Source organism: Dermacentor silvarum, chromosome 3, assembly GCF_013339745.2.
Source record: "Dermacentor silvarum isolate Dsil-2018 chromosome 3, BIME_Dsil_1.4, whole genome shotgun sequence".
NCBI lineage: Eukaryota > Metazoa > Arthropoda > Arachnida > Ixodida > Ixodidae > Dermacentor > Dermacentor silvarum.
Window position 1 is genome coordinate 170,736,374 of NC_051156.1, and position 12,451 is coordinate 170,748,824.

Here is a 12,451-nt window from a genome sequence, read left to right on the forward strand (position 1 = left end):
CAGCGGAGTATGCAGCTGTCGCACCACCTGTCGTGCGCGCCGCTCCGAATTCCTAGAGGAGAGAAAGGGGAGGGGGACCGTAGGAGAGGCGAGAGAGGGGGAGGGGACGCGCAAGCGCTGTGGGGGTGTGGGACGCGGGCGCCGCTCCGTACAGGATTCCTAGAGGAGAGAAAGGGGGGAGCGTAGGAGAGGGGGAGGGGACGCGCATGCGCTGTGGGGGTGTGCAACGCCGCGGGAGGGACGGACAGAGCCGCCGGCAAGAAATACTTCGAGAAGCGTTTGATGCGGGGCTAGTTGGTAAGACATTTAGGAAAATTGTAACTGCGCTAAAACGAGACACGAGAACGAAGTGGACAGGACGTCCTGTCCACTTCGTTCTCGTGTCTCGTTTTAGCGCAGTTATAATTTTCCTTAAAGAAATACTTCGCATTTAAAAAACATCTTCTGGAGTGGCGGCACCCGTTATCGTTTGCCAGCTGGGGTGAAGCCAGCGCTTGCCCTGACTCCACCTCTAAATGAGTGCCGCGTAGGCTGCAGTCCGCGTGGAAAAACGCTAGGCTAATTGTAAAATAAGAGGTCGTTGTTTCTTGCTAAAATATTAAATTTGGCGGAGTGTTGATATCAAGAACTCTAAAAAAAATTTACCGCGGCATTCAGGTTTCCCCCTAAAACCTGTGAAACATAGGTGTACATTCAATGATATCTGTACAGCGAAATTGGCCATCTTAAACACGAAGGAGGCGGAAAGAAGACGTTTCTTTTATTGCACTATCCCTGATGTCTCTTCGTGCCCTGAGTAAGATGGCGGCGGCCTGGCTCACTTTCGAAGCAGCATTGCCACTCGAGAAGTTATTTTTTTTTTTTTTTGCAACCTCATTGAAAGAACTACCACTTGCCTGTCATGTGATTATGGGGCTTTTTTTCGTGAGATCTCTGTTGTATGTTTTTATTGCTAGGCTTCAAGATTGTCACGTGATGCTCCCTCCTGTAGTTTCTTTCCTCCATGCCGGCCTACCGCGAAGGAACAATGACGACAGGATCGTAGCGCCACTCGAGGGACTTCGCAGCGGATGGAAAGTTTCCAGTCCTCACAGGCACCGAACCCTTCGAGCCGAGGGACAGTATTAGCTGTCGCGGTACTTGCTGGTACCAGTTGACTACCCGCTGTCGCAGATGAAGAACTCCGAGGTATTGAACCATCTTTTATTGCGATAGCAATTATATGGACACTCCAAAGCAGATTTCTACCGTCGGCGTCACCGTCGCCGTGAGGTTCTGTATGACGTCAACGGCGATGATTCCTGCGTTGCCTTATCTAATTTAGGATCAGCGGGGGTAAAGTGCGTCTACTCAGCCGGAGGTGCTGTAGGATCTCAGAATATGAAAGAAGGGGCTGAGGATCGTCCTGGTCAGCGAGAAGTTGTGCTTTGGAAGAATCGGCGGAGCCCCGGTGTAGAAGTTCTCGGGCGGAGACATGAGCAATCTCATTGCCTCGAACTCCCGCGTGCCCTGGTACCCACAGCAGCTGTTTCCACTGATCCTCTTGACGATTGGCCACAGCCTGTGGCAGTATTGAGTGTGCGAGGTGGCCGACTTGACCTCTTGCGAAGTTGCGATACGCCGCCTGGGAATCCGTGAGGACAGAGGTGGCTCTTGGATTACGCATGGCTAAGGCTATACCGGCTTCTTCCATGGCTGTGATGTCTATTCCGGTGGCCGAGGTGCAGTCTACCACCTGTCCCCTGCGTACAACGGTTGCCGTGGAGCGGTTGTGCAGGGGTCCGGCGGCATCTACAAAGAAGGCACCTGCTTGAACCGAATACTTGTCGTAGGCTTTGGCTCTGGCAGCTCTCCCGTTTTCGTGGTGGATGGGGTGTATATTACGTGGCAATGGGCGAGTGATGATATCCTGCTGCCATTCTGGTGGTAGTGATCGCTTGCTGGTGACCTGCGTGGGTGGATTGATGTCCAGTGCTTCTAGCGTGGCGCGACCTACTTTGGTGCGTGCGAGCCGAATGACTCGGTTCATGTAGTGAGCTTGGAAGAGCTCTGACGCTGTATTATAGATTCCCATTTCAAGGAGGCTGTCATTCATGGCCCATGGTGGTAGATATATGTAATGGTCTTCCGATATGTAAGGCGGAGTAGGCGGCCAAGTTTGAGTTCGTCCTTTTTGAGAATGCGCATGTACGGGAAGCTGTAAGTGACACGACTGATCACAAAGGCATGTACGAGACGCAGTATGTCCGCTTCTTTAATGCCACGGTGTCGATTGGCAATTCTGGATATCACTCGGGAGATATTGGTGCAGGTAGTGCGGAGCTTTTGAATTGCTGCGTTGTTGTTGCCCCGATTATTAATGTATGCTCCCAGGACGCGGATAGTGTCCACTTCCTTGACCGGGGATTGATGGAGTTGGATATTCAACTGAATTCGGTTTCCCCGCTTCCTAAATAGCAGGAGTTCTGATTTCGTAGGGGAGCATCGAAGTCCGCAAGCGCGGACGACGCGCTCTGCAGTATCCGCTGCCCGTTGGAGTGCATCTTCCATCTGTCCCATGCTGCCGGTGTTGGCCCATATAGTAATATCTGCGTATAGAGCGTGCTTGCTTCCGCGTATCTCGTTGAGTACCATAGGCAGGTCCAGCAGTGCTATATTAAACAGCAGTGGCGAGATTACTTGATCTGAGGTGAGGGAAGCCCCGCGGAGCGCGTGCCAAGCTCATTTCCCTTCATTTCCCCCTCCGTGATACACCAAACGACCCTGATTGGTCGAGCGCGTCACGTGATCTGGCGCCGGCGCAGCTTTCCCCTAGCTTATCTGCTCTACTCTGGGAGTGGAGCTCAAATGTGCGGCCCAGGTATGAGCCACACTTTCTTTCTTTCTTTCTTTCTTTCTTTCTTTCTTTCTTCTTTCTTTCTTTCTTTCTTTCTTTCTTTCTTTCTTTCTTTCTTTTCTTTCTTTCTTTTTTTTCTTTCCTTCCTTCCTTCCATTCTTGTCCCTGGCACATAGGCGCATATCCAATGTGGCTATGCGCCACTCGTGATTTTATTTTCGTTAATCGTGACGTAACTGACGAGCATGTGATGATATTGATGTCATTACCTACCAGTCATGTTAGGTAATGACATCAATGTCATACACTCGTACCCTTCCATGCCAATTTTGGTATATACCATGCAAACGAGCACGAGTTTTCGACACGTTTTCGATAGGGTTTTAGCATGACACCACCACCACCACCGCCAACACCTGTGTGGCAACACAGGCTTCGCTTGAAAAACTGGTTCGTCTGTTAGGCACCAACATCGAGATGCAACTCTTGCTGAGTTCAAACAAAAGACTGAACTAAGTTGTGAATATGTATTCTGAACATTTCTTTTTCCCGCTCATACTGCATTATTGATTTAGCATTCATTAAACACCTATGTATTCTTTCTTTCGATGCGGTTTCTTGTGCAACAAACTTTATTATATTGGTGCATGTGAGTAACTTTCTATTTGCACATCTTAAGCGCAGTATCCTGAATGCGCATTTTAAGACCGAAGTGGAAGTGTTGCACTTGTAATAGACGAGCACCAGAGTTGCAGTTAGACATCTATGGAGTATGTCCGGTGCTCCCTGAAAAAAGAAAATCGTATAGGAGCGTTCTTTTGATTCTTTTTATTTCCAGATAATCTGCTGCTGGCGATATACAAATTCGTATTATTTACGTAGTTCGATGTGAGTTTTAAATTGCTCATTTTATTTCGCCTCAGGATTATCCGACACTATATTTTAATTAAAGAATCATAAAATGTAACTTTAATGCAACGACACGTTCCAATGTTCGAAGTGTAACTGGAACGCGTTTCTTTCGCATTAAAGGAACTTGTAACGGGAACTCGTTTGAACATTGGGAAGGAACGAGCTTTCATTCTTGTTTTAGAGAAACATGCAACACTGCTCGTAAGTAGCGGCTGTGGGGGGACGGGTGGGAGTGAGGGGAGGCGACGTTTAGCTGTGGCACCAAATACGTATTTATATAAAAACGCCGCGCGCGTTCGGTGCAAACGTGGGCAAAACGCCGATGGCGTCGACAACAGTTCTGCGCGTTGAGGGTGCTGCTGCATGTCCAAGTTTATACAGCTCATAAAACTACTATCCTTATTCCGTGTAGCTCTCTACTAATTTGCTATCGCAATAGATGCTGCGCCTTTCGGGTGAAACTGCGACAATTTTTTTTTAACACGAAAGTGTTTTATTCCGGGGTCCACCAAGACTTCACTGACGTATTTCCGTCACGGAAATACGTCATAGAACATAATACAAAGAAATAAACCAGAAGAAAAAGTTCCACAAACATGCAAAATTTGGGAATCGAACCCACGACCTCTCGGTCCGCGACGATAGATCGCCGAGCGTTTAACCCATTGCGCCACAAACGCATTCGCAGAGAGCTACACAGACGCGCCTTATATATCTAACACTCCTCCGTGTACCCGCGCTCTTGCTCGGGGCGGTGCCGCCGCCTATGAGCAGAAAAGAGAAGTACTGCATTATGACACTAAAGCCCGGGATACATGGAGCGAACTTTCTCGACGAACTTCACGCGTCAAGTAACGACGCGGCGACACGACGCAGGATGTTTGCTGTGTTGCAATACATGCGGCGAACGCCGCCGCGCGTTGGCCGCCGTGTTGGCGGCGGTCCCGGCCGCCCGCTTCGAACTGAATTTGGCGTTGTCCTTGTAGAATTCACTTAGTTGGAAGCAAATGACTGCGTAAACGGCTTTCGCTTAGTCTCAGGCCGCTTCGACGACAGAGTATTATGGATAACCTTGAGTAGTTTTCGAGATCGCTTCTCGTTTCGAACGCGTCTAAGCCTAGCGAAAGAAATATCCGATGCCAACGCCATCTATCGGGGAAGTCGGGAGATAGGCATGACGACAGCATGTGGCCTCTGAGATCAGAAGATTTCTGTTGAAGGTTGTTGTAGAGAGCTTGCACTGCTTGTCTGTTTCCTCGCAGATCAGCGGATATGGGATGTACAAATACAACGCGATTCCTGAGAGATCATACTAGGAACTACTCAATCGGTGCAGAGACATGCAGACACGGCAACACCAACGCGATTGCAGACGACGCGAAAAGGCGCGCGCGCGCGAAACACCAGCATGCATTGCGACCGGAACTAGTGCCTCCTGATTGGCTGTCGTCCACCGCTGCGCGCTAGACGCTTCCGGCGGCGGCGTTCGCCCGACGAAAATGTTTGGACAGGCAGATCGGCTGCGGACGGCAAATTTCTTGACGCCGGCCGTCGGACGTTCGCCGCCCGACGAAGTTCTTCGCTCGGACGCCGGTTATTCGCTCCATGTATTCCGGCCTTAACGCGCACCGACAGTGAACGCTTCGGTGGTCTCAGTACTACGACGCCTCGATGCCAGCATTCGAAGGGACGCTGGCATCAAGAAGCACTACCAACGCCACCTAGGTGGCGTTCACCGTACTCAGCACAGCGGAGCGTGGCCTCCGCAATTAGCTCTGAAAATGTTTCTGAAGTTGATCGCGGAGGCTGCAATTACGACGCGCTGTACGCGCTGATTTGACTCGGTGACGATTCAGTTACGTGCTTTGTCTTGCGCGTTGTATTAGTGTGTCAGTTACGTGCTTCGTCTTTCGCGTTGTGCTAGCGTGTGCAGCGTAGTGCAGCTTCCATATGCACGACGGTTGCTCATGGTCATCGACGTTGGTAGTCGTGATGGAGGAGACGTGCCACCAGGCGTCAGCGTGGGTGCATCAACGCCTAAGGGCGCTTTAGCCACAAAACACCAATAGACATTATATATCAATGTGCAATAAACATTACACTACTTCTGTGAAGACACGTTTCACTTTCGTGTTCTATACCGATTCCTATATAAGAGGGATCAACCACATTTTTCTTTTTCAGTACTATTGGTTGGTTAGTAACAACTTTATTGATAGTCCTGCAGAGCTTTCGCCGACGGGGCCTTAGGTCTCCCACGTGGGGACGTCAAGGTGTTACCTCGCCGCCGCCTCGCGGGCCTGCTGGACGGCCCAGAGTTGATCGCCGAGGCTGGGGCTGCGCAAGGCAACGGCCAACCGCGGCGGAAGGGTTCCGGAGTTAGCACCATGCGGGTTTTCGTTACAGTCCTAGAGCATGTGACTTAATGTGGCTATCTCATTATGACAGACCTTGCATATATTTGTCGGGTATGTACCGGGGTAGAGTCTGTGGTATTGTGCCGGACTATAGAAAAAAAAAAAAAGATTCCTCGCAATTGTATGACAATCAGAGCAACTGATACATCATAGACGGCGAAGCTGTATAAGCGACTTCTCACACTCTTCGGAAATACTACCGGAGTCTTTTGGCGGTTCTTATGATGAATCCTGATAAACCTTGGTCATACGGTCGCTTCAGGGCTCCTACGCAAGCGGCGTTGCTGGATAACGCCATTATTTCAATGCCGCAGCCATAAAAACACGTATGCCTGGCCGCTTCCAACATGGCGCCGGTAAAACGCCACGTGAGGAACGAAAATTACGGATTACTGCTTTAAAAAACCGCACAATGAAGTTGTCTGTCCGAGTGAGATAAACGGAAGGTAACCCTTATTTAATATCATTCATATTTACATTTCAAAGCGTCCCTTTGGGTGAAATTGTTGCATATGAGGGAAAAAGTTAAATTCCAGTGATTCTGTTAAGCAGAAATTCGATTGAGGGCATGTAATATTAAAAAAAAAATTCGTCAATTAGCAAAGTAAAAAAAAATTACGCACAATGTTTACAAATCCGTAACTTTGCACCAAAAGCAAATATCGGAGTTCTGTAAAATGCATTTGTTGGAGCATTTAAGGCGGACGAATTTCATTTATGATGTTACAGATTACTTAAAATTGTTACAATGTTTATAATAGTTTCGCAAAAGTATTATTTGCACACTTGCAGCGTAATTTATAGTGCTGTACAATACATCTGTGTTTCCCGCTTTAGATTATTTCTTTATATTTTCTTTAGATTCTTCTTTTTTGGCAGTTGTTCCGTCTGCATTATACAATCCGATTATTCGATGAAGTTTCCAGAATCAAGATTGAAGAGGAGTGGAGCTAGAACTGAGGCTTGCGGTATGCCGCGTTGAGGGTGCGAATATACGGATGATGTAGGGGCATCGGCGAATCATAGGGAGTAGGAGCGTCCTCGTAGTGACGACGGATACCTCGGAGGCCACTCAGAGTGGCAGTGCAAAGATGAAATGATCTTTCTTTCTTTTTGAGATCACAGACATAAATACTGTATGTTTCATTTATTTACCTCGAAATGAGCAATTACGTAAAACTGACAATGCTCTCGCGCTCATGAAACCAGCCAGTAGCTGTTGGTGGGTCCAGCTGCTTCCGATGACGCTGCGAGACGACATTGTGGTTGTAACGACATTGTTGTTATACACGAGATTGTAAATTCCCCGTTGCATGCAGTGCAATGATATTTAACTCCCATGTTCACAGGAGCAGCCTGTACAGATCGGCAACGTTTTCGTACTTTCTTTCAAGAAGTGTTTCAGGGCCCCTTTAGCGCGCACTTAAATATAAGTACATGAGCGCATTTGCATTTCGCTCCCATCGACATACGGCCGCAGGCGGGAGCGAACCCGCGACCCCAAGCTCAGCAGCGCTACACTATAGCCTCTAAGCTCCCGCGGCAGGTCCCAGAACCTAGTTCAATTCTTAAATCACACTCACGACACTGTTTGCTTCTTTACTGTCCCTAAAACCTTACAATTTATAATTGACAGAACACGCCCATCTACAATAAACTCCACGTGAAAGAAAGAATGGCGGTTCAGTGTGTTTTCAAGTGGATTGTAAGAATGTTACATATACAGAAAGCTGATAGGTTCGTCTTTCTATAATAATTGTAAGCTCTTTCGGCAAATGCTTAGTAGATAGCCACAATAATTTAGAGGTAACCAAGCATTCGAACAGTTGTGTATAGATGAGTCACTTTTATATTTTCAGATTTCTATCTTCCTCCCGTTTTACTACCAATAAGAGGCTGAGTAATGTACGAACGATGTAATGTTTTGATCAATATATAATGACATCACTTATTTCGATGAAAACAGCGCTTCAACCGCGAGTGGGCTAGACATTATCGATGTCGAATCGTGATGTCCCGTACTACTGCATATTAAGTGTACGCGGTTTACGGCAAAACACGAGCTCTTGCGAGTTAAAGACGATGCTCTCGAAAGCAGTACATTTATTATATTAGGAATATAATTCTTCTGTTTACGATATACCAAAAAAGTTCGCCTTTTTTGCATACGCAGAATAAACTCTCATTTTAATTGACAGTGGTTACAGCCTATGGTGTGTGTACTTCGCTTACTGAACTTTGTTCTCGGCACTATAATGTAGCAGTCTAATGCATTAATCCAGCAACGAGGGATTGTCGTGACCCGAGGCAGTTTGATGACGCAAACGTTTATGTCACGCTGAAAGTTTACTGCAGTCGTCAACAATGAACTCTCTAACGCAAGAAAAAAAGTGTACTCTACGTTAATGCAAATAGGAAATTGCAGGGTATTGCGGCTTTCTTCAACCGACAGTGCTCGGGGTGAACACGATAGACGTCTCAGAAGCGAAGCAGCTCTCCAGTCTGGACAGGAAAGGTCGCGCAGAACGCAGCGCCAACGAACAATGAACAAGCTGCATGCATTCATCGGCGCCGTGTGCTTAGCATGCTTCCTGTATCAATGCTACAGCGTGCTGGAAGTCTACCTCGAGTACAACTTCAGTGTCACCATGGACGAGCGACAGCGAAACGATTACATCGTTTTCCCCGCTGTCACGGTGTGCGTCGACGGCTGGTGAGAAGGCCGCCATTTCTAGGACTCTGATACTGAAAAATAGTGCGAGAGTGCAGAAGAACGAGAGTGTTGATTTCTCGCTCTTCAGTTTGTTTTAAGCTGTTTTCTTTTGAAGGTGGGGTATGAAAGGCAGCCTAGAAGTTAATAACCAACCAGATATTGAACGTAACCCTACCTAACCCAACCTAACCTATCCTAACCCAACATATATACATGACCCGTCTGAAGTCACGGTCGCGGGGCGCGTTTACCTCTACATGACAAAGCAGATTTTAGCCTCTGAACAAGTTGCTGCGCGCGTACCTGGAATTAATCAGCCACAGGAATTAGTTCACACAAGCAATACGCTATAGCGGGTCGAGTCGAATTTGGGGCCGGGATATCAGAACCCGAGAGCGCTTGCGTGAACTCGCAGTTCTGCGTCGAGGCAACGCAGGCAAATTTCATCCAGAAGAGAAAGGCATGGCTCGCTGTTGCCGGATTCATGTGTAAGAGTGTTTTCAAGATTTTTACTTGAAGACATATTTATTCAGAGAAATATTTTGCACTTTCGCGCTGTGGGATCAGTAGAGTGTCTGCGCGTGCAAGTCAGAAAAGGCCTCCGCAGAACGTGATTTGTGGATTCTGCGAGATTATTCACATATGTATTTTGACAAAAATATCTGAAAGGAACCAGTGTCTTTGTGCCAGTCTAGTGTAGCTAAGAGGAAAGTGTCACGACTAGTAGCACTCGTTTTCTTCTGCGAAAACGGTTTCATGGTAAATGAAATTGCCTAAACTGCCTTGCGAATTCCACATGCACGATTCCCGACTACTGCGGACTACTGCCATCGCGTTAGTAAAGATCCGCTAAATTAAGTGACAGATTGCGCGTGTATGGAATTTCAGTGTATGATCATGTAAATTATGACGGTGCAGGTTGATTGCTGTCGGCGCTGCTGATATTGCAATATGGTACTATGGAGTAAAACTGACAGTTCGGCGAGTCCATAGATGTATACCACGTCCTCAGTACATAAGTACGTACTTAGTGTACATATATGTACATTTGTTGCACTATGTCCATAGTGTTACTATGGACATGATACCATACTTTGAGGAGTAACGCCTTTGATCTGTATATTTCGTACCTATACCAGAGTGGCCGTAGTGTCAGTTGTTCTTCCCTAACCTGTTTTTCGTTCGCAGGCTTAGCACCGAAAAGCTGTGCAAATACCGGCCTAACAAGTGTCACAAGCATGACATGGTGAGCACTCGATGACAATTCACTCAGTAATGGATGTCCTATTGTCAGGACTGTTACCAACGAGACCACGTAAGATTTTAAATGCGAAGCATTTCTTAGAGAACATTTGCCACTTTGACAGTATCTATCTATCTATCTATCTATCTATCTATCTATCTATCTATCTATCTATCTATCTATCTATCTATCTATCTATCTATCTATCTATCTATCTATCTATCTATCTATCTATCTATCTATCTATCTATCTATCTATCTATCTATCTATCTATCTATCTATCTATCTATCTATCTATCTATCTATCTATCTATCTATCTATCTAGCTAGCTAGCTAGCTAGCTAGCTAGCTAGCCGCCTACGTCTTGGTGCTCTCATGGTCGTTCCGTTAACTTGATATATACCAAAACTGGCATAGTATTACAAGATTGTATGGCGAACATAAATGATGGGTCGTGACATGAATGTCATGACATCCGTGTCATGTAGGTCATGAATCAGCCGCCTACACCTTAGTAGATAAACTTTATTACAAAGATAGAGTTTTGTGTTGCCCCGAAGGGGCATTGCTAATGGTCGGGGCCCCTAGTCCAGGGCTCCGTTGGCTCTTGCCATCTTCTCTGCTCTCTGGATCAGCTTGAGCTGGTCGTCGAGGGTCGAGCTGGATAGCAGTGCCTCCTATTGCTCCCTCGTGGTGTTCGTGTCGTGATGTTCTATGTTGTGTAGCGTGCATTCCCACGTAATGTGGTATAGGGTTGGTGTGACCCCGCACCCCGGGCATTCGTCCCTGTAGGCTCTGGGGTGCATGCGATGTAATATGTGTAGGTTCGTGTAAGTGCCTGCCTGGAGCCTACGCCAGGCAGCGGCATCCTCCGTCTTTAGTATTCGATGGGGTGGGGGATATCGCAAGCGACACCCTCTGTTATAGTTCAGGATTGCTGAATACTCGGGGTCAACTGGGTCAGGGTCATCTACAGTCGGCGTGATGAGTGCTCGGTTATGCGCAAATTCTAGGGCTGCTCTGTCGGCATACAGGTTACCCGTGATGGCCGCGTGGCCCGGTATCCAAATGATGGTTTGGAGGGTGTTGTCGTCAGTGTCCTCCCTGGGCATTTGGGCTAGGACTTGTGCCGCAGGTCTGGCGATTCTTCCCTGTAGGAAGTTGCGGCAGGCCTGCTGGGAATCCGTGAGGATCGTCAGTGGTTTGTTTGCGTGTTGGCCTTCGCGGATGACTAACGCGATGGCCAGCTCTTCGGCTTCCGTGATCGTGCAGGGACGCCTTGGTGCTCTCATGGTCGTTTCGTTTACTTGGTATGTGCCAAAAGTGGCATAGGATGACAAGAGTGTATGATGAACATAAATGATAGGTCATGACATGAATATCATGACATGCGTGTCATGACCTATCATTTATGTTCATCATACATGAATGTCATGACATGCGTGTTTTATAGATCATGAAACAGCCGCCAACGCCTTGGTGCTCTCATGTTCGTTTCGTTAAAGGGACACTAAAGCAAAACAATAAATCAACTTTGACTGATAAAGTATTCTTCGAGAACTCTGCTGTCGTTAATTACACTGTAATAGGTCAATTATTACAAGAGAAAACGAAGCTCAAAGTAAATTTTTAATTTCATGCGGCAACCGCAAAGTCAGCACTGCAGTGTGACGTCACGACTTATAAAGTAATTTTGTGTATTTGGGCCACGGTGGCTCAATAAAAGTTCGCGAGACTTTGCCGTATTCAATCTTGGGCTCCTTTAGTCAATCTTTGCCGCTAAAGAATTAACTGGGACCTAGAAGACGCTGTAAAAATACACGACGACATGGTGAGCTGGTGCGGAAACTTCAAGGTGGCGTCGCCACTCGCCTCTGCGTTTTTCGTTTCTTTCTGGCTTACAAAGCGGTTTCTCCCGGTAAGACTGGTGTTTTCGGTGTTGTGGAAGGGTCAGACAGACAGACAAAGAACTTTATTGATGGTCCTGAGGAACCGCGTTAGGCTACCTCCCTTTTCAGAGAATTCCCGTAGCCGTCGCGGGCCGCGCCCACGTCGAAGTCGGAAGATCGTGGTCCTCCGCCCTGTTGCAGGCCCTCTGGACAGCCCGTAGTTGCTCTGAGAGGTCACCGCTCTTAAGGGCTGCCTCCTACTGATACAGAAGGAATCATTTCCCCCCTTTAGTGTCCCTTTAACTTAACTTGGCTTTAACCCGCACACTGCTTCACATAGCATCGATTCCCACAGGGCGTGGGATATGCAGGCATATTTTTTTATTCTTTTCACTTCGCAAGTATTTCTCCGTGAACAACGGTCGTAAACAGTGCACTC